Below are 21215 nucleotides of genomic sequence, written 5' to 3'. Positions count from 1 at the left end.
TAAATATGCAATGTACTCAAGAGCTTATCTCTACATAAATCAGCCACAGGTAGAAGGTTTTAAAAATATTTAATAAATAATTAAAACACAAGACAAAACTACTACACCACAGAGATATCTAAGAGTTCAGAGATCACACAGAAACTTAAAATAATACAGTAGGACAGGTCTGATTTCAGAGAAAAATATATAATTAATCTTTACTAGCTTTAACTATTCCTACAAGAAATCACAGTACTAAAACTTACATGTGAGCACAAGACAGAGTGCTGATAAATTAGATGTCCAAAGTCAAAATGCTTTTCAGTCTCTTGTGAGAAATAGTATTTAAACATTACTAATAAACATGTCTCTAAGGCCCTCCCAAAATTACATCATTTTTGACACTTAGGTTTTCCCAGTATTCATATTGCATCATCTTAGCACCTGGTCTGAGTTTTCAGGCCACAAACTGCATTATTTAGCAATCTAACACCTCCACAGAAACTTACAATAATACAAGACATTTCACATGTATATGCTAGCAGAAACCAGAGCAATAAAGCACCTTCCACTTCTAAATTATAGTCATAAACTTTAGTCTTAAAACAATGGGCATGAAATCTTCATCCAGCAACCATGGAACCAAATTCTAATATGAAAGGGGACAACATGCTTCACTGGGCCAGTAGAGTGCAATGTTGTCACATATTTTGCAGTTCCACATTTCACAGTATTCTTTACACTCAAGAAACATGCCTGTATTTTACATTTATTTACAAATGCCAAAATTATATATCAAATTCTATTTGACTAGGCTGTCAGCCTTCGCCCATCTCTCCCCAATCATCACATTACCCATGATATTTCTCCTGCATTAACCCCATCCACTGAGAAAGTAAACGTGATCTCATAGAATCATTTATTGCATCGACCATAAATATCTGTGTGCACTCTTCAAGCTTAAGGCAAGTATCTTGTAACTGATTATTTGGACACACACACACACACACATAAAAACACACGTGCAAATATATGTTAGTTTATTTATTTGTATTAATTTATTTAGTGTTTGGTAGGTGGACTGGTCCTGAGACCCTTTACAGCCATGACCTGAGCACATAGGCAATAAATAATGCAATTAAATTTAAGTTATATACTTCAAATATGATAGATTGCTAGGTTCACATAGTTGCAAAACTTTAAAAAGTTAATGTCTACACAAAGTGTATATGTTCTATATTTAAGAACATCCCTAGCACATTGTTTGTGCTTTCTAGTCATTCAGAAAGACTACTCTAAGTGTACACATAGTCTACACTTTGAGGTATACTTAATGTAGACATTCACAAATCTGGCCCGCGTACAGTTTTTACACAGATTTACAAAGTACATTGTTTTTACATAAGTTTACATTATCTTTTATCAGTTTACATGGGTCGCAATACAGTTTGGCTGCATGAAATTGCTTCCTAAGGAATCAAGTGTGGTAAGATGAGTGAGCAAACTGCATCTATAATTGTTAAAATAAATTATATTATTAAAAAACATTATATATATATATATATATATATATAGAGAGAGAGAGAGAGAGAGCATGTCATTTAGAATGGATTGCAAAATACTGTCAGATAACATCAGTGAGGAGAACTATACATCTAAAACACTCTCGGTCGATAAATTAAGGGCTGGTAATATGCTCAATAATATCCTGAGGCAGAAAAATGAAAGTGTGGGAAAGTCAGGGAAGAAGGCAGCGAGAGAGAGAGTGAGAGAGGGAGAGAGAGCGAGAGAGAGATGGTGAGAAAATAATTTGAATTTGAAAGGAGAACACTAGTTAAGAAAAAATATGACTTGACATAGCTAACATCCACAAAAATACTGCACCATACAGACTATGTGGATATGTACACGCAATGCAAAAATCATTTAAAAGCATGACACATGTAAACTATATTTTGTTTTCATGTGCATTTACATCCAATAAATAGATTTAAATGCCAAGAAGTTGGTCATGTCTAGTTAAACTTCAGTTCATTAAGCAAACTGCAGTCACTGTACTTCAGCATTCATAAGAGTATATGGGTATTTACTTTCATTTTTTGGATAATATGCAAAGAAATAGCTTTTTATAGTGTAGAATTTTACTAAGCAGCCAGATGTTTACTACAATGTGTTGCCAGTATTCTGTGAATAATTTCATTCCCTCCTGCTCCCATACCCCAGGAGTAAACAGTAACATAATATATGAAACTAGTCCTGGAAAGGATGACAGTCCATCACAGGATGCAGGCGGATACACACACACACACACACACACACACACACACACACACACACACACACACACACACACACACACACACACACTCATCCACATGTGTGTGTTTGCATGTTGTGGATAGGGGAAGAAACAAGAACACTTGATGAAAACTCACATAAACAAAGGGAGAATATACAGACTGCACAAAGGAGACACCTTAGCATTGATCCAACCTGTAAAGCCAAACACTGTAAATCAACAGTACTAAATGCATACCACTGTACTGTAAATTTAGGAATATATATGATATGAAAATTATTTTTTGTGAAACCCAGCCAGTGTTTATAAACATAATCACATAGTCTAAATTGTCTACTAGTTAATTAGACATTACAAAAGGAATATGAATTTTGAAATTTCTAATAGGTTCATAGGTACTTACTAGGCTATTGATCTGTACATTCTTATTGTAGATTTTAGCCTTTATATTTTCATATATATAACACAGAGATTAATGATTAACAATTTCAGTTCCAGATAGTAGGTCACTGCACTTAAGATTATTGAAGTTAAAAGCCAGCTACCATTTTCAATGCAAATCAATATTTTATTTGGACGTTGGCTTTGATTCTGTCTGGTACAGCCAAGTTTATACACTTATGCAAGTGATTGTACAGGCCTTTAGTGTAAGCTTCAGCATAGTTACCATTTCCAGCTTGGGGTGAAGCTTGTTATGCATTTATACCTTCACCTAGGAGGGTATAGACTGCCTTGGTAAAGTTTTTAGTCTGATTTCATCCCTTGAGAGTTCTGTTGTTAGTGTCACTTTGAATGTGACTAATTTGTGGTCAGTTTTAACTAATGAGGGTCCAGCAGTTGCAGCAGTGCACCTGTTTGACATGTTGGTGAGGAACAGATCTAGAATGTTTGTTCCTCTTGTCGGAGTAATGAAAATCTGCTCCAGGGCATTTGAATTCACAAAGTCAAGGAACTTTTGTGCTAGCGAGTATGGGCTAGAGTAGGTTTCCAAGTTGATGGTGGGATAATTGATATCCCCCATAACCAGTGTGTTCGGTAAAATCTGAATTGTCTTCAGTTTGGCTAAGTAAGCTTCATGGGTGTTGTGACCCATGGTGGGGGATCTATAATTGACTAGGACTTGAAAGGGGGACTTACCCACTATAACCTGGACCTGGAGTAACTCCATGGAGTTGTCCAGTCTAACTAGACATGAGGTGAATTTATCTCTAATATAGATTGAAACACTGCCTACTTTGGTTTTCACACATTTCTTTTGCAGTCTAAAGGTGTATAAGGCATTGTAGCCTTGCAGGGTACCCTCTGAGGCCTTAAGCCAGGTTTCTGTGACTGCACAGACATCTACATCTTCTAGTGATAGAAGTGCTTCCAGGGAATGCAGTTTTTTGTTTAAGCTCTTAGCATTTGGCAGCATGACCCTTATTTTATTCTGATTGGGTGATTTCACATCGGTAATGTTGTTTTCAAGACCTTACTTAAAAAAGGCACTGCAGGGGAGGCAAGAGCCTTTGCCAGCAGCTGAAAGCCTAGCGGTGCCAGATGCAAACTGTCTGTGGCAAAGCAGTGAGGTTTGTCAACCATGGCTTCCCATGCAGACAGGAACTGGATCCCCTTGAAATGACACCAAATATTAAACCAATTATCGAAATCAATCATTTTTTGTTTATACTGCGGCAGCAGTCTAGGTGAAGGCAGTATGCTGCTCAAGAATAGGGACATACCTGCCTGGGACACATACTCAGAAAGTTCGATCATGTCTCTCTTCATATAGTCCAGTGAGATATGTCTCAGATCATTCACACCAACATGAGCTATAACAGAGCCATAACGGTACTTGTTGCTGATAGACCTGAGTGCATGCATGATTTGGCAAATCCTGGCACTGGACAGGCAGCTGACAGTGACTTGCTTCTTGTCCAACCTAGTGAGTGGGACATCCGTGTTTCTCACTATTGAGTCTCCATTGACAAGAAACTTGTTTTTTGAGGGTTACGCCTAACTGGCTTGGTGGGTGAGACACTGGTGTTGCTATGTGTCATGGGTGCTGTGGAGGCTGTGTTAGCTGTAGCAGACTTGTGTTTTGGAGGTCTGTGGTGTTTTGGTAAGTTTTTTGAGAGAACCTCTGCTTATGTGGTTTTATTTGTTTGAGGCATACTATATGTATGAGTAGTAGTACTATGTTAATATGTAGTGGTGAGTGAGTTGACAACCTTTTCTGTGTTACTGTTTTGAGTGAGAGAGAACATAGATTGTACATTCTTGGTGTCAATACATCTCTCACACTCTGTAGTAGACTGTGTTATTAGTAGAGGGATGCCTGTGTACATGAGGCAGTTGCTACATTGCCTCAAGAGACCCAAGTCAACAAGGCTAGCAGGAGAAACAAGGGTAGTTCAACTGTCCATAATGCTAGGTTGAAGACTGTTGTGACTAAGGGTGGTTTTTCAGCAATGATCATGGAGGAGCTCTGCAAATGGATATTTCTGCCTGGCGTTTAAGGGAAAACTTGTTGAATTTAATTTGTCCAGCTTTGGCGCACCATTGCATGGTAGTGCATGGTGCTGCACAATGTGCAAACAATCAGAAACCTGTTCAGATGCAGGGCCCAAATACCAGAAGCTAAAACTTGAAAAAAAAAAAACTCTAACAAAATTCAAAAGGACCAATGAGGATGCGTATTCCAAGCCCTAGATCAGCCTCTTTTTACCAGTCAGGTGCCAATTAAACACAATTCTCTCACAAAAGTGCAGCTAGGCCCCTTCCATTCCAAGATGGCCTGGAAAACATGCTCAGAACAAACAAACAACTACAAACAGTTCCAGAAGCAGCAGATGTGGATCTGGACTATGATATAGCTACTAGCTACCCTAGTTTCAGCGGGAAACACAAGAGAATATTTACCACAGCAGAAAAATGGCAGTGAGACACTGAATAAATGTTTAAAACAGCAGAAAATCAGCCAAGAGGCTATAAAGAATGATTTAAACAGTTAACAGGTCAGTTAATTAAGTACCGATTGGTGGGAAAACCAGAGCACGCAGAGCAACCTTAGAACAAATTACTTTCATTAACGTTATTTCACATTATTTTACCTTCAGTAATTGGGTATGTGAACTGGTCCAAGGTCCGTTTTTAGCACTGGCCTAGACTGAAGATGGTCCTTGATCTCTTTGATCTTCATAAGACCAATAAGTCCAGAACTAAAGACTTAAATCTCAACTAAGGTATTAATAAAACATGCTGGAAGGAAAAACTTCTATCCCATGGTTTAACCCATCTTTGGAATAAATTGCCCCTTCATATCAATTGGTGTGATGCCCTTATGTCCTTTACTCAAACTTTGATGATTGCATAGGTACCTTCAAATTTATCCCTGGACTGGCTTAGGTTGTGCTTCTAGAGGTGGCAGAAACAACTAAAGAAAGGCACTGGCAAGGTACAAATTGTCTTCTGTACTCAATTGTCTTGTCATTCCTGTGCTTTTATGTTCCTGTGAAAGGTAAAAGACTGCTTCAGCACATTTCACTAATAAAATATACCATCCCCACATTTCAATAATAATCAGGCAGAGACAGCTGCAATGTATTACAAAGAAACACTGTTGTCATACAATCTGATGTTATTGCTGCTGTCGTAGTTATTTAGTCATTAAGCTGAATCCAGCACTTCATGACCTTGTTAACTTTAGCTTCACGGGCTTTTATCAAGAATGTGATTCAGACATTATAAAAAACATTTTCTGTACAATGTGATGCTGTCAGTATGAAGACAACTCTATAATATTTATAACATGTTAAGAAAAAAATGACAACATAGAATATTGGTAATAGGATCAACAGTTCTTAATGAATGACAAAAAGTTGTCTTCTTTTATTTTGTTAACTTACGTATAGTATGTGGCATTGACTTCCCCGCACTGCTGGTCCAGGAATGCATTCTGACAGATCTGTTGTGGGGTAATCAGTTAAGTGCAACAGATTTCAAATTCTTTGTGTATGTCCATGATGCACACTTCAGTATGGATTTGAAATATTCCAATATTCCATCTTGGATATGAGACCTGCTGACGATATTTATGCCTCCTGTAGCCTCCTATTTTCTAAATATTCAAATGTGGAAAGGATGTTGACAAAGGTGTAGTTGTAACAACATAATTCAGCAACATAAAGGGTCAGATTCATAAAGGTTACCTCAAGGTGAATACATAACTTTTTTGTATTCAGAGACATCCCAACATGATTATTTTGCACAAAGACATACTGGAACACATTGGGTTGTCTCAATGGCCATGCCACATGCTAATGAGGCAGTCTGGGGAGAAGCATATGTTAATTAGCCATATGTTCTAACCTCCAAACTGCCTCTGTGAAAGCATCTACATGCCGAGCAATTCAAAGAATCACTGGTCTGTGTAGAGTAGTGTGTCCAGTCATTCCACATCACTGCAGTGAACATGGCCTAAAGGCCAAAAGGCCATATTCTTCCACTGTAACAGAGATAAGTGCTGGAGAGTTAAGTGGTAAGGTAGGGCTAGGAATTATGTGTTAGTGTATGTGTGACTGTACATGTCTGCCTAGGACGTAGTAGAGAGTAGATAGTGAGGGGTTTGTGTGTGTGTGTGTGTGTGTGTGTGTGTGTGTGTGTGTGTGTCTGTGTGTGTGTCTGTGTGTGTATGTGTGTGTGTGTCTGTTTGCCATACTTCCACATACCCCTGCCTGAATCATTGGGTGTGGAGGACAACTAGATAGCAGAGGTGACTCTAAATTCTCTTCTCTTCTCTTCTCTTCTCTTCTCTTCTCTTCTCTTCTCTTCTCTTCTCTTCTCTTCTCTTCATGGCACTTTAACAGTATTGGAATCAGGGGTGAGGGAAAATTAGACAATAGGGATACTCAGTATGACAAACTTGAAAGACACATAATTAAATAAAAGGTGTAGGGAACTACTACACACCCGGAAAAAGACAAGCGTCTTGAAAGGCACTAAGCAGACCTTAAACCTTGTGCTCTTCCACCTCCCATCAAGAGTATTAGCCATCTGCACCTCAACTAGACTCCAGGGGATAAAAAAACATGTTAAAAAATAAATACGGGGAAAAGGGATTTAATGTATGCACATTTGATAGAAAACAGCACTGAATTAGCCCCCAGTAGTAACTTTTTAATTAGGGCAGCATGTATTCTTTTACTATTTATTTAGGATTTCAGGCATTATGCAATGCCTGCAACTTGATCAGCCATATTAGGGCAAAGGATGGAAAACATTAGGCTTACCTCTCCACCTCATAAACAGCTTTGGCCTTGGGATGCATTTAATGAAAGATATGAAGAGCAAAACTTGAATATGTGGCATTGACTAATTGTAATCATATTATCTGGGGAGAGAAAAAGGAGACACCATGGACATTCTTACAAAAGCAACAGGCATGGAGTATGTGGTGTTTGTGCATGTATGTATACTCCTTTATGCTTGTGTATGTGGAAGAGTGAATGGGGGGGTGCTTCTGCTTACATGACAAGGCTGCCACAGTTGGGAATTTATTATCTGCACTTTGCAGTAGGTAACTGTGATTCATAGATATCCAAATTAGCCTTTAATGAGCTCCTTCCTCATTGTGGTTAATATGTATATAGTTTCATAGTTTCTTAGATTAGTACTAGGTTAACTGCCCTTGCGAGCCATTTTAAGCCTAGCCCATTATCCCTTGTGAGACTCAAACCCTGGACCTTGTGTTTGTAAGGCAACACCTTAACCATTAGGCCACTCTCCCAATTAATCACAAAGTACTGCATTGTGGTAATGTGGCCTTTTTACCATGGGCTATACAGCCCTCAATGGGCATCTTAATGAATCCCTAGGAAGGGATTAAGAAGAAAATTGTAAATATCATAAGAAGAAGTCTGCAGGACTATATGCAGTACAAACACCTAGTTATGGTGACCGGTCACTGGTGATCAGATGTGTCCTTGCAATTGTAATTTTATCAAAGACTAGTTCTATCCACAATAACATACTGCAATAGCCAACCCTCTGACATTTAAATTAGATCTGCTAAATACTGAATTTGGTTAAGTATAACAGTAAGGGCAATGAAATATATCAGATCACTCTTAAATTTCAAACAAAGAAAATCATTGGTGATAAGATACCAAAAGGAGAGGAATAGGTGCAAACCCCACTTTTGGGAAACAACAGGAAATAAAAAAAAATCTATAAGCAGTAATGAGAAAGGAAGAAAGCTAGTGTAAGGACAAGAATGACAAATCAGGTACAAAATTGTACCTCACTTATAGATGAAGATTACATTTTTGTGGCATTTTAGGAAAAAATATGTATTTCAAAGATTATTTTTCATTAACTTAAAAGTCCACAGAAACAGGAAGGCCCTATTGTTTAAGGAAATTCATACAGACAAAATCACAATGACCATAATCAACATTACGTTTAACATTATGTGAGATACAAAACTGTTAGAAAAGATGGGGATATCATTGGCTGAAACCATCAGTTACTCCTATCTTACACAGTCTTTCACAGAAAAAAACATTGACTCAGAGAATGTCCCGTGGAAACTCGCTTTGCCTCTCACTGCTATGATTCCAAAACTGTTTAATTCATCCAGCAAACCCCTGGATCTGCCCAAGGGACAGTATCCTAATGGGCCATGCCTGAAGCCACTTCAACAGAATCACTCAACATGTGTCTTTTTAAGATGCCCAAACCAGCTCAACTGCTTCTACTGTGATTTCATTGAGATGCTGCCCCAGGTTAGCTGTCCATGACAGCAGACTCTGACTGTGACTCTGTGGAAAAAAAAATGTCTACTACTTATACTCACAGTTTTGCTTCCTACTGACTACTGACAGATTATAATCACAGGTGATCATGTGGACCTGCAATCAAACCAGCATCTCTGGCTGAGAACTCAGCTCTTACATCTTCACGAGAGGTCACTTCAATGGCTCTAGGTCATCAGCCTTTATTTTTTAACAAAACCTCCGCAAATAAGAATAGCTTGTTCCCCAACATACAAATACAGGAAGTGACCATTATTTATTTATTTATTTTGACAATGCAGTGTGGGCTCTAATTTAGACATGATGATCACTGTATCAAATATCAAGGGTCAGAATGACCCAAAGGGGAAAATCACTTGCAAACAAGACAGATCTTTCATTTATTTTATTTTACGTTACATGTGTTTAGCAGGGTAAAACACCTATCACAACTGATCACTTCCAAGTCCTGCCAAATAAAAGGAAATGTGTAACAGAGTTGCAGGAAAATTAACATATCAAAAACAGACCAGAAAGTGACAATGTATAACAAAAACTGTACAGTAGCAATTAATAGATATAGCAACAATTATGGGAGAAATGCACATTTTATAGTTTTACATGATAATATTTCAGCTTTCATCATGTTGCAAAGGTCATGGGGTAATACTGTAATTTCTGAAATGGAGTAGGTAGTTTTGGTGAAGACCGGGTACATTCTGGAAGATGACATACAATTCCAAAAATTCTACCTATGTCCCTGCTAGTTGGTTTGGACTACTTTATATTGCAATGTGATTTCCTGATTATGTTTGAATGATCTGAAGGCAGAAATGGTTCCAAGGGATTGGATTAATCTGGCAGAAAATTCAAAAGGGGTTTTAATGTTCTCCATTAATAATGGAATCTCTCCGATTCAAGAGTAAAAATCCAAAATATAATTTATTTATTTATTTAACATTTGTTTACCTGGATAGTTTGACTGGATAGAAACCTGTTTTCAGTGGAGGCCTGGGGAGAAAAGCTCCAAAGGCAGTTAACAATATAAAAAATACAACATTTCGAAATAAATACTTTTGAATACAAACATTTAGGAAAACAAATATACAAATGTATTTAGGAATACTAGTTTGAACACATCATAATGACCAATAGTTACCCATAACTTAAAAATACATTCAGTAGAGTGAATAAGGAAATAGTAGAACAAAATGTTTTTTAGCCTAAGTCAGATGAGAAATACTAGCAAACAATAAGAGAGAGGCAAGAGCCTAAGACATGTAAGAAAAGAGACTATAGTGAGGAAAGTCAGATGAGAAATACTAGCAAACAATAAGAGAGAGGCAAGAGCCTAAGACATGTAAGAAAAGAGACTATAGTGAGGAAAGTATAGAGCGGAGTGGAGAGTAGATTATTGTAGAAATAGGGGAAGGGGAGAGAGTAGAGGAGAGAGCTAAGTGAAGGAAGAAAAGGGGAGGGGGCAAAGGTTGTAAGTTAAAGGTGAGATAATGGAAAGAAGATGGAATGCATGAAATGTTACAGATGCGGAGATGGTAAGGAGGAAAGTAAAAAAAAGTAAGTGAGTATCTTTAGCTAAGATGGCTAAGTAATGTGGTGTTTATATTTAATTGTTACATGAAGGACACGTTTTGGGCATTTTAAAGCCTGCTTTTAATATGGGTAAAACAATGTATAATGACCAATGTGTAATGAATGTACATTCTCCCTCCTTGCACATAAACTATGGGACTCCATTGCTCTCTCAGTGCGAGACATCCTAAAGGCCTCAGACAACAGCTCAAGGCACACCTCTTCACCCAAGCACTGAAGTCATGTAACATGAGCCCTGCAGCTCTCTCACACATGCCCTTTATCTGTATTACATCCTTCCTTATTTCATCTTGTCTTCCCCTTACTTACTGCCTCTCATTCATCATATGCCCCTCTTCTCTTTACATCTCTCTCTCACTTTTCCTTTCTACTTCTCTTCCCTCTGCATGCCTTATACACCTTTTCTCTGTTGTCTTTCCATGGTATCCTTACTTGCAACTGTCCCCTGTTGCCTCTTCTAATTTACTTATTTAAATATGTATATATATTTGTTTTTATCATATCCTTGTATCTATAAATATGTTTTGTTGTCATTCACCCAGGCTGTGCCTACACATGGTCCTTTGAGATCAGTTCACAATCCCCATAAACAATTATAAATAAATAATTGGTAATGTAGATTATGTGCTCAAAGTACTATTATACAGCAATTGTATCCTACTTACTAATGGAATGTACAAGGCCTTTAGCAATGGCTGTAGAGTTATTTAGATAGGATTATAGAAGACTGCAATGTTAATTTTTTTGACTTTCTACAAGATATACAGGGGTCGATTTCACAGATATTGTTGGAGTGGTCAACGAGCTCAGCAGTGATGTCCCTAGATATTAGAAGAAGCACACTGTCACCTGTTCAGTTTCCATTTTCATCAGTAAAAGGACTGGTAAAATTAAATGGATAGGGACTAGTCTTTTAATTTAAGCCATGCCTTTGACATGGCTACGATATTTGGCTATTACTGCTTTATCTACCAGTCAAGGTATGGGTCTTTATTACAGATACTGCCAATGTTAATATAAGATATGGCATTATTTTGTGGGCTGTAACACGCACAGAACCAGCATACGGTGTCAGAGCTCATCAACAGACTTGTCCCTCTTATTCTGCATTCACTCTTTTTTAACATATATCATTCTGGTGTAGTGACTTTATCAGTCTCAGGCTATGTTCTTCTTGTGTCTGACTTCACACTTAAAGACAATCAATTATGTTTACAGCTACTACTAAGCATTCAATTATCTGTGCAACAGCTCTTTGAAATACTTCTGCTGATAAAAAAAAAATAAAAGGAAACCTATCATTTTGTATTGGTGTAATATATGTACAGAAATTTGTGTGTTCTTCATCTACTTTTAGCTTGTCAGAATCTCTGATTTACATCTAATACTGTAAAGAACTTCTTATCTGTCATTGTTTAAAACCACTTCAGCTATATCTAATGGGTGATGCTCTCTTTTAATCTCTTTACTGAGATCTTATAGATCAATAGAGATGGACATCTAGCTTTAGTTTATAGCAATAAAAATATTGCTCACCTATTCCTTTGTCTGTAATTTCTTCTTAATGGCATTTGTGGTTTCCTTTCACCTCAATTCCTGCTGAACTTAACTCTACATTACTGTTGATACTCTCTGGTCTAGCTTCATGTTTTACGATTAAATTATATTCTCCCAGTAAATATAGAACCATGAAAGATATCATTGCTGTAGCTCTATACAGTATAAAAATGTCTCTGCAAATGTGAAACTGTTCCTGGAGGACAACAGGATCAAAGCATCTCTGCTTTCAGACCATGAATCTGCATTGTCATTCCTAACTTCTTTCAAGCCAAGTAGCCCAAACTATTAAACAAATTATAGATTCATAGGTTCACAGGAGATTACTAGGCTACCAGTTCAAGAACCCTTAAAAAGGCCTATCCAGTTTTACCCAGATTTTACCCAATATTCAATCCCTAGCAGAAAGATAACAAAGGTCAGCAAGTGAGATTTTGACAATTTTTACAGACTGCCTCTGTCCATAAGGGAAATGGGCTCCATCCTAGGAATTAATTTGTGGTTCCCCATACATCGGTCCAGGTTGTGCTTGAAGATGGTCAGGGAAGGGCTCTGCTTCATGTGCATAGGAAGCCTATTCCAGAGGAGGGGCAATCTCCGGGACACATATCTGTCTCTCCAACATGATGTATTCATATCAGAGATCAGGTTTAGAACTTTGGAGCAGGTAACCTTTGTGCAGTTAGTTTTGTGGATATGCAACATTTCCATCAGGGCAGGATCAGAGACTGTTGTGTAGGTCAGGCACAGATCACTCCTCAGTAATTGGTAGGAAACTGAATACAGTTATAGGGTTTTTAATTGGTCCACATATGACATGTTGGTTATAGTCTGTATTTTTTAGGGGGCTGAGAAACCTCTGAGGATGCTCCATTGGTTCATAGGTTCATAGGTGTTTACTAGGCTAATGACTACAAGGGCCTTTTTAAGCCTAGCCATGTATCCCAAATCTCTGACGAGTTCTGATACCCTTAATAAGTGTAAATATGTGCCTGGGAGATGAACCATTTATATGTCACCTCTCTCCATTAGAGATATAGGTGCCAAACCAGGGATTATTTTCTGGTTTCCCATCCATTGTCCAAGCTGCACTTGAATTGGGTTATGGAGGAACTCTGCTTCACATGGATGGGAAGCCTGTTCTATAGACAGGGTAGTCTCTGGGATACATACCTATCTCTCCAGCAGGTCCTATTTATATCACAGGCAAGGTTTAAGTCTTTAGAACGGGTAATTCTGGTACTGTTTGTTTTGTGAATATGCAGGAGGTTCATCAGAGTGGGGTCTGACAATGCCCTGTATGCCAGTCATAGATCTCCCCTCAAAAGCCTGTAGGAGACAGAATACAGGGATAGGGTCTTGAGGCAGTCTGCATAAGATATATTACTTATGCCATGTATTCTTTTTGTGAGGAACCTCTGTGGACGTTCCAATTGTTGGATATGCCTGGTTAGGTGCATACTAACTGTTGCAGGTACGTGGTGAGATGCATGCCAAAGAGTGCATTGTACTCAATCATTGGTCTGATGAGGGTGGAATAAAGTGATACTATGATATCCTTAGATCTGCATGCCATTCCCTTCTTATAAGCTGAGCCACATAGAAGGATTTCCTCACCACAGTGGACACATGGCAGTCAAAATTCAGTTTATTATCTATGTGAGTACTCAGATCTCTCACTACTGGATTCATTCTTAGGGGTGCTATCAATGTTGTCATTTGCAGTGATATTTGATTTCCCAAAGGCTATTATTATTATTATTCACTTCTTCACATTTATTTTGATGTCATGGATCTAACACCAGCCATTAGTCTATGTCAGAACAACGTGCAGTCATCAGCAGACATGGTCAGCCAAAGGTCATCTACATTTGCCTTGATGTCTGAGACGTATATCTCAAACAAATGGGGGCCCAGCACTGAGCTCTGTGATAGTCCACTGGTGACTGACTTCTTGCTGGATGTGGATTCCTCCACTCTATCAACATGTGTTCTATCCATGAGCCATGTGATTATCCATCGGGTGATGTAGAGGTTTATGCCCAATTTTGTGAGTTTACCTTTAATACATAAGTGGGGTATTGTGCCAAATGCCTTGGCCAGGTCAAGGTAGGCAGTATGCACTGTCTTCCCATTATCCATGGCTTTGATAACCTTCTCAAAGAAGTTCACCGGACTGAGCAGGCAGGGCCTGCCACTGACAATGCCAAACTGGGTTGGCCTTTGAGTCTGGAGGTTTCCTATCTCATTGTTAATCAGGTCCATGATTGTCCTTTCCATAGCCTTGAACATGGGTCTAGTCAGACTTATGGGTCAGTAGTTTCCTTAGTCCATTGATGGTCTGCCCTTGTGCAGAGGAATGACTGTTGCTGTCCTCCATGCTACTGGGACAAAGTCTGTCTGGAGACTGTAGTTAAATAGAGATCTGAGTGGGTCTGCTAGATCACATTTCAAGCTAGTTAATATGCACCCTGGGATTCCATCAGGGCCCATTACTGTGTTTTTAGCTTTAGAGAGTGCAGTGACAACCTGTCCTTTTGTGATAACAGGCAAATGGATGGCAGGAAGTATTTCATGGGGACTGACCATCGGTGATGAGGGGGTTATATTTGAGCAAAATTTATTGGCCAACACATTTGCTATTTCTTCTGGCTGAGTATAGGTAGTGCCATCTACAGCCAGCTCAGCAGATTGTTGAATGATTCCTTTAAGATTTTGGACATAACTAAAATATGCTTTGTGGTTACCCTTTGCTTGCGAGGCTATTTTAGTCACGTATTTAGCTTTTAAAGACTTGATTAGTTCCATGATTTGCCTGTTGAGACTACCCACTTACTTGTAGACAGGAGTGTCTTCTTTCTTTTGTTTAGTCTCTTTATGCCAGGGATCCACCAAGGTGACTTGTTTTTCCATCTAGATCTGAGTTTAGTTTGGTCAGGTACTGCCTTTTCTATGCAGTTGTTTTAGTGGTTGTACAGGGCATTCATGTATATTTCTGCATAGGCCTCCATATATTTGGGGTTAGGGGAGCTTTAAAATTACCTATGCTATCAGTTAATAGAACGTAATTTGCCTTGGGAAAATTCTTCACAGTTTTAGAGTTTGATGGGCATTCTACCATTACATTTATTTCAAAGGAGACTGATTTAGAATCTGATCTAACCAATGAAGACATTACACTGGGGGGGGGGGGTTGCAACACTTCCCCATGTTTGTGAGTACTATGTTAAGGATATCTGAGCTCCTAGTGGGAGTGCAGATCAGCTGTTCCAGAGCATTTGCATTGAGAAAGTCCAGGAATCACTGAGTGCATGTTAGTGGCTGTGTGTTTATTAGTTTATGAAGCGGTAGTTAAAATCGGTCAATATTACATTATTGCGCGCTTACAAAAGCGAATGATAATTAATCAACCCCATGTAAGTGAAAGCTTACAACATTGAAACCTCAGAACAGCAATTTTTTTTCCAAGGGAAAAAAATCGCTGTTCCAAAATAATAAAAAAAAAAACTTTAAAACATTATTTAATGTGGGGGGGGGCTGTTCCCCCCACACACACCCCCTACTTAAATGTTAAATATACCAACTCTGAGATTGCACTACAGTGACGAAAATGGCAAAGTAATGAAAGCAGCAAAGGGAATTCTTTCCCAGGGAAAGAATTTGCTGAAAAGCCGCTTCGCAATTTTGCCTTTTTGCTCTTTTCGGTTCGATCAAGAAGCATTCGACAAACTGCATCTGCGATCTTGTAATAGGGAACCATTACAATCACCCATGAGTTGTCCATTGGGCTGAATAGTGAGTGATTCTAGTAACTTCAAGTAAGTGGAGAGGTTTTCATAGTTCATGGTTGGGAACCTGTAGCTAATCATGATGAGGTGGGGAATTTTGTCTGTGGTCAGTTGGACATGGAGTAGCTCAAGTGGGTCATCCTGCTTGACCAGTCTAGAGGTGTTATTGTTTTCTTATGTAAATGGAAACTTGTCTTTTCATTTTTTTTCCTTTTCAGAGGGTGGTGTGAATGGGTGATAGGCGTTGTAGCCTTGCACTGCTGGGATGCTTTCCACAACCATAAACCACATCTCTTTAACTGCACAGATGTCAACATTCTTCAGGGTGAGGATAGCTTCCAGGGAGTGCAGTTTCTTGTAAAGACTCTTAGTATTTAGTTTACTGAAGTGCCACAGTTTGAAATCAGACATTGCAATTCAAGCATTATTAGTTTTTGATGCAGTGGTTTGATAGCCTGTCCAGCTTAACAATATGAACACAGACCTTTCTGTGCCTTTAGCCCGAGTGCTTCAAAATCATCTTCAGAAAAAAAAATATTCTGTGCTTCTGTGTTGTCTCACTGTTCTATTGCATTATCAGACTGCGGTGTATTGACTGTTTTCTCACCATCAATATCAAGACATTCTCACCATCAATATCAAGACATAACTCAGTGTCTTGCTCCTGTTCATAAAATGCAGATTCTTTTGAAGATACAGACCTTTCCTTTTGCATATCTTTACAAAGTTATTCTTTCAACCACATCATCACTCAATAAGAAAGATTCCATACAGAAAACATATTCCTCTGTTGGAGCAACTAAAACTGTCATAGCTAGTAGTTGATAAAAAAAAAAAAAAGAGTTCCTTGGCATACACAGGAAATTTGGTACAGATTACCCCCTTCCATATACAAAGTGGAAAATCTTATAGTACATGGAGACTTATATCTTGACCTCCAAAGTACAAAGCAAAACAATATCCTAGGATTACGTAATGAGCTTAACCCCTCCCACAAGACTGAACCCCTGCTGATCTCAATCACTCTCTTTTCGATCTTATCATTACTCACAATCCTACTCCTTTCTCATATATCAAATCAAAATTCCTCCAACAGTGACTACTATCCTACTAGTTTTAATATTCATCATCATATTAACAAAATCTATCCTAATCTGGTGATCTTTCCCAATAAATTCCAATCCAATATTCTTAAATTAAAGTCCACACCCGCGTCCTTCAGTAAGACACCTAGTCTCCCACCCACGATATCTTATCACTCCACCAATCTCCTTACTAATCATCTCACAAATATTCAGATCTCCCACTTCCCTAAAGTCACTTGGCTCCATGAGCGCAAAAAATAACTGTCTCAGCTATGAAACCAAACCCACTCTAAGGCTTATGGGCAATGCTTGCTCTTGCAAAACCAATCCACTCCCTCCTCCAGACAACATTTCAGCTTTGAAACCTGGCCAAATAAGCAATCAGACATCATAAAAGCTATCTTATGAAAGCAATCAATCTTCCCTTCTTAACAACCTGCAAACAATTATGGGCCGAGGTTAACCAAATGATAGGCTGGCATACTTCTTCCAGCACTCATTCTGCCTCCTCTCATCTCACACCCATTGACTTCAGTCTCCACCTATCTCTGGGTTCAGTAACATCCCATTTCTCACCTCACTACCAGCATATGCTCTCCATGACACTTGAAATCAATCAGTGCTAAGGACACAGTGCCTCTCCCAGAAGACTTAAAACTTGCTTGCACAGCTCGACCAGACAATCTTCTCCCTTGGTTCTTATTCAACTGCAGGGAATATTTAGTCACCCCCACTACTGCACATTTTTAACCTCTGCCTAATTCAAAGTGCAGTGCCCAAAATCTGGAAACTAACCATTGTTGTGCCCTTCTCCACCAAAAAAAATCCCTCCGACAATACCGACTTCCACCATTTCCATCCCATCTTTATTCTTCCCACCCTTGGAAAAATCATCCAAAGTCTAGTTTATATGCAACTTACTGAATACATTCCTCAATATTGTATTCTCTCCTTGAAACAGCATGGATGCTGGTCTGGTCACAGTACTTCTACTGCTATCTGGACCCTTACAGATAATGTCCTCTGTTCAATGAACAATGGCCTCCTGTCTGAAAACATTATTATTGATCTCACCAGAGCCTTACACCTCACTAACCATAACATTCTTCTTGATCACTTAACAGAAATTGAGAACAGCCCATATACAATTTCCTGTTTCCAAAATTAACTTTCTGACCACCATTTCTCACTACGCTTTCACAACAGCATCTCTCCTTCTACCCCTCTTCTTAAAGTAGTCCCACAAGGCTTCATTCTTACTACTTTTTACTCCGTATTCATTAATAAACTCCCACTTGACCTTTACACCCCCATATCTTAATGCATGCTGCTACCATTGTGATATACAATATAAACTTACCTTAAAGAATTAACTACTAAATGCTCATGTCTTTTCCTGCATTTATCCAAACAGATAAACCATTTCTCTCTCTTTGAGCTTTCCCTCTAGCTTACCTCAATTTTTACCCCTCCAAAACAGTAGGAAACTCTTTTGATCTATACGTTATTTTAAATAACTCTATTCTTACTATTGATCTTTAGACCTTAACTATTATACTAATTTCTAAACCAACCTTTTCTGTTAACTATCCTTCAAAACTATCCCTCTTACCTTTCAACCTATTCAATATATGCCAGAAAATAAAAAAAATAAATTACTCTGTTTCTGTCTGAAATTGTAATCCCACAATTTATAATTCTTCTCAATAATGTTATATTGTACTTTACTGTACTGTAAATTCTTGTACAATACTTGCTGTTATTCTGTACATATATAATGCCTTGCATAGCTATTCTCCCCGGGCCTCAACCGAAAATTTGTTCCTGACCCAGTTAGACTTTCCTGGTCAACAAATGTCAATAAATAAATATACTGCTCCAGCCCCACTTCCCCATCATACAACAACACCTACAAGCGGATTTCCTTTCCTTCATTAATTGGCTCATTTACTAAAACTAATTCTCAATGTCTATGAAACTAAAAGTCTGCTTTTTGGTACCATGCCTAAGTGCCACAATAAGCACTAAACTGTTCTTTCCCATGACCATTTTAACACCCCCATTAAACAAGTCATCTCCTTCAAGTACCTTGGTATCTGGATTCACCCCTCACTTAACTTCCACATGCATCTAGACCATGCACAGAAAAAGAAAAATACTTTCCTTTTTTGTCTAATAAAATCTCCTCTTTTCTCTCCATACCAACCAGGAGCACCACAGCCAAAGACAGCCTTCTTGATATCTAGAATAAGGTATTTCTCTGGGTCTACTTTGAAACATCTAAAACCCATAACATTTAATTTCATAACATTGAGACCAGAATATCTAAAACCCAAAACATCTAAAAACCATAACATCAAATTTCATGACATCTAACACTACATATCACAAGAAAATAACATCCCTCACATATAATGACATATAACTACACCAAACTACCAAATTCACTTTTTACTACATTTCTGCAGGGGGGCAAACCCCCCTACACCCCCCATGTGGGAGGCTCTGCCCCCCACACCCCCGTAAATTAAATATACCAACAACAAGATCGCACTACAGTGGGAAAAAGTTAATTTCCTAACCCCACTGTATCAAGCCCTATTGCAGAAACGTAGTGTGTTTGGTAGTTTTTTGTCATATGTCAATATATGTGGAGAGGATGTTATTTTCATGTGATTTGTACTGTTAGAAGTTATGAAATTCAATGTTATGGGTTTTAGATGTTTTGAGTTTTAGATGTTCTGATCTCAGTGCTATGAAATTAGATGTTATGGGTTTTAGATGTTTTGAAGGGGACCCATTTCTCTAGATGCAGCTGCCTCCAAAATAAACTTTTCTACCATTCAAACCATAGCAAATTCCATGTGCTAGTTTATTACACTCTATCCTAGGTATGAACACCACTGTCTTACTCTAAATAAAGCCAATTGGCTACCAATCCAATAATAAGGCACTCTCCTTCTAGGTTCTCAGCTTGATAAGTTCCGAAGTGAGGAATCCTGTCCACACCTTGCCTCTAACATATATTTTGGGCAAGATACCACTTGCAATCCAACAATGAGACAATCTCCTTCAAGGGTCTCAGTTTTATAAGCTCTTCAAAGGATTTCTGCCTACCTTTTGCCTGTAATACATTCGGGCAAGCTCCAACTGACAGTTTTAGAAGACCTAATCACTCTGGGCTGTTTCTGCAGTTTTCCAGAATAAAAAATCATTGCTATGACAATGCCTTCACCATCCTTGTCCACAAGATCTGGGAGGTTCCCTCTAATCTCAAAAACCTGTCTGCTGAATCCCCTTTCCATTCCCAGCTTAAAGATAGTCTCAGACTAAAGGTGAATGCAAATGCTTTCCTGCTGGCCATGTTACCTAACCTCCCATATCCCCCTAACACATCAAAACATTTCTTTCTCATTGTCTTCCATATTTACTGTCATAAATTACATCTCTGAACTCAGACTTGTAGAGACTTCATACTCTGTATATATCTGAACCCTCTGTGGTTTCTCCCTTTCATTTTATAAGTCATAATCCATTTCTACTCTATTAGATTTCTAACCTCTAACTATCCTACTCAATACACGCATTTATATTTTTGATAAATGATTTATTCCTGCTTGCTTGCTTCCTTGAAATTATTACTCAAAATTGTATTTGCCTATGTAATTCTGTCTGTTTGACTTCTTGTTTAATGCTATTTTTGTATGTCTGTGGTGGAAATGAAATTGGTCCACAAGGATGATTGTTCTTCCTTTGTTACCAAATTGAATGTATAAATACATATTGTTAATGTGCCATATTTTCAAAGGATCTTTGCAAACATTCTTCAGAAACACAAGACTTCTACATCTAATTTTGGGGATACCTGCCATAGTCTGCCGGACTGCAGATACAGATGCAGATGTTCCTCCCTGGACTACATGAAAAGAGACATGGAAGAGCTCTCCGATATTGTAGCCCAGATAGGTATGACCCTAGCCCTGAGTAGTATTCTGCCATCGCCCAGAATGATACCGTAGTACAAGGACAAAATGATTGACTTCAACAATTGGCTGAGCTTCTGGTGTCATTCTAGGGGGATCTAGCATCTGTCTTCTTGGGATGACATGGCCGACAGGCC

This window comes from Protopterus annectens, chromosome 3.part1 (assembly GCF_019279795.1).
Source record: "Protopterus annectens isolate FY-2018-M chromosome 3.part1, PAN1.0, whole genome shotgun sequence".
Classification (NCBI taxonomy): Eukaryota; Metazoa; Chordata; order Ceratodontiformes; family Protopteridae; genus Protopterus; species Protopterus annectens.
This window is presented reverse-complemented; position numbering follows the sequence as displayed.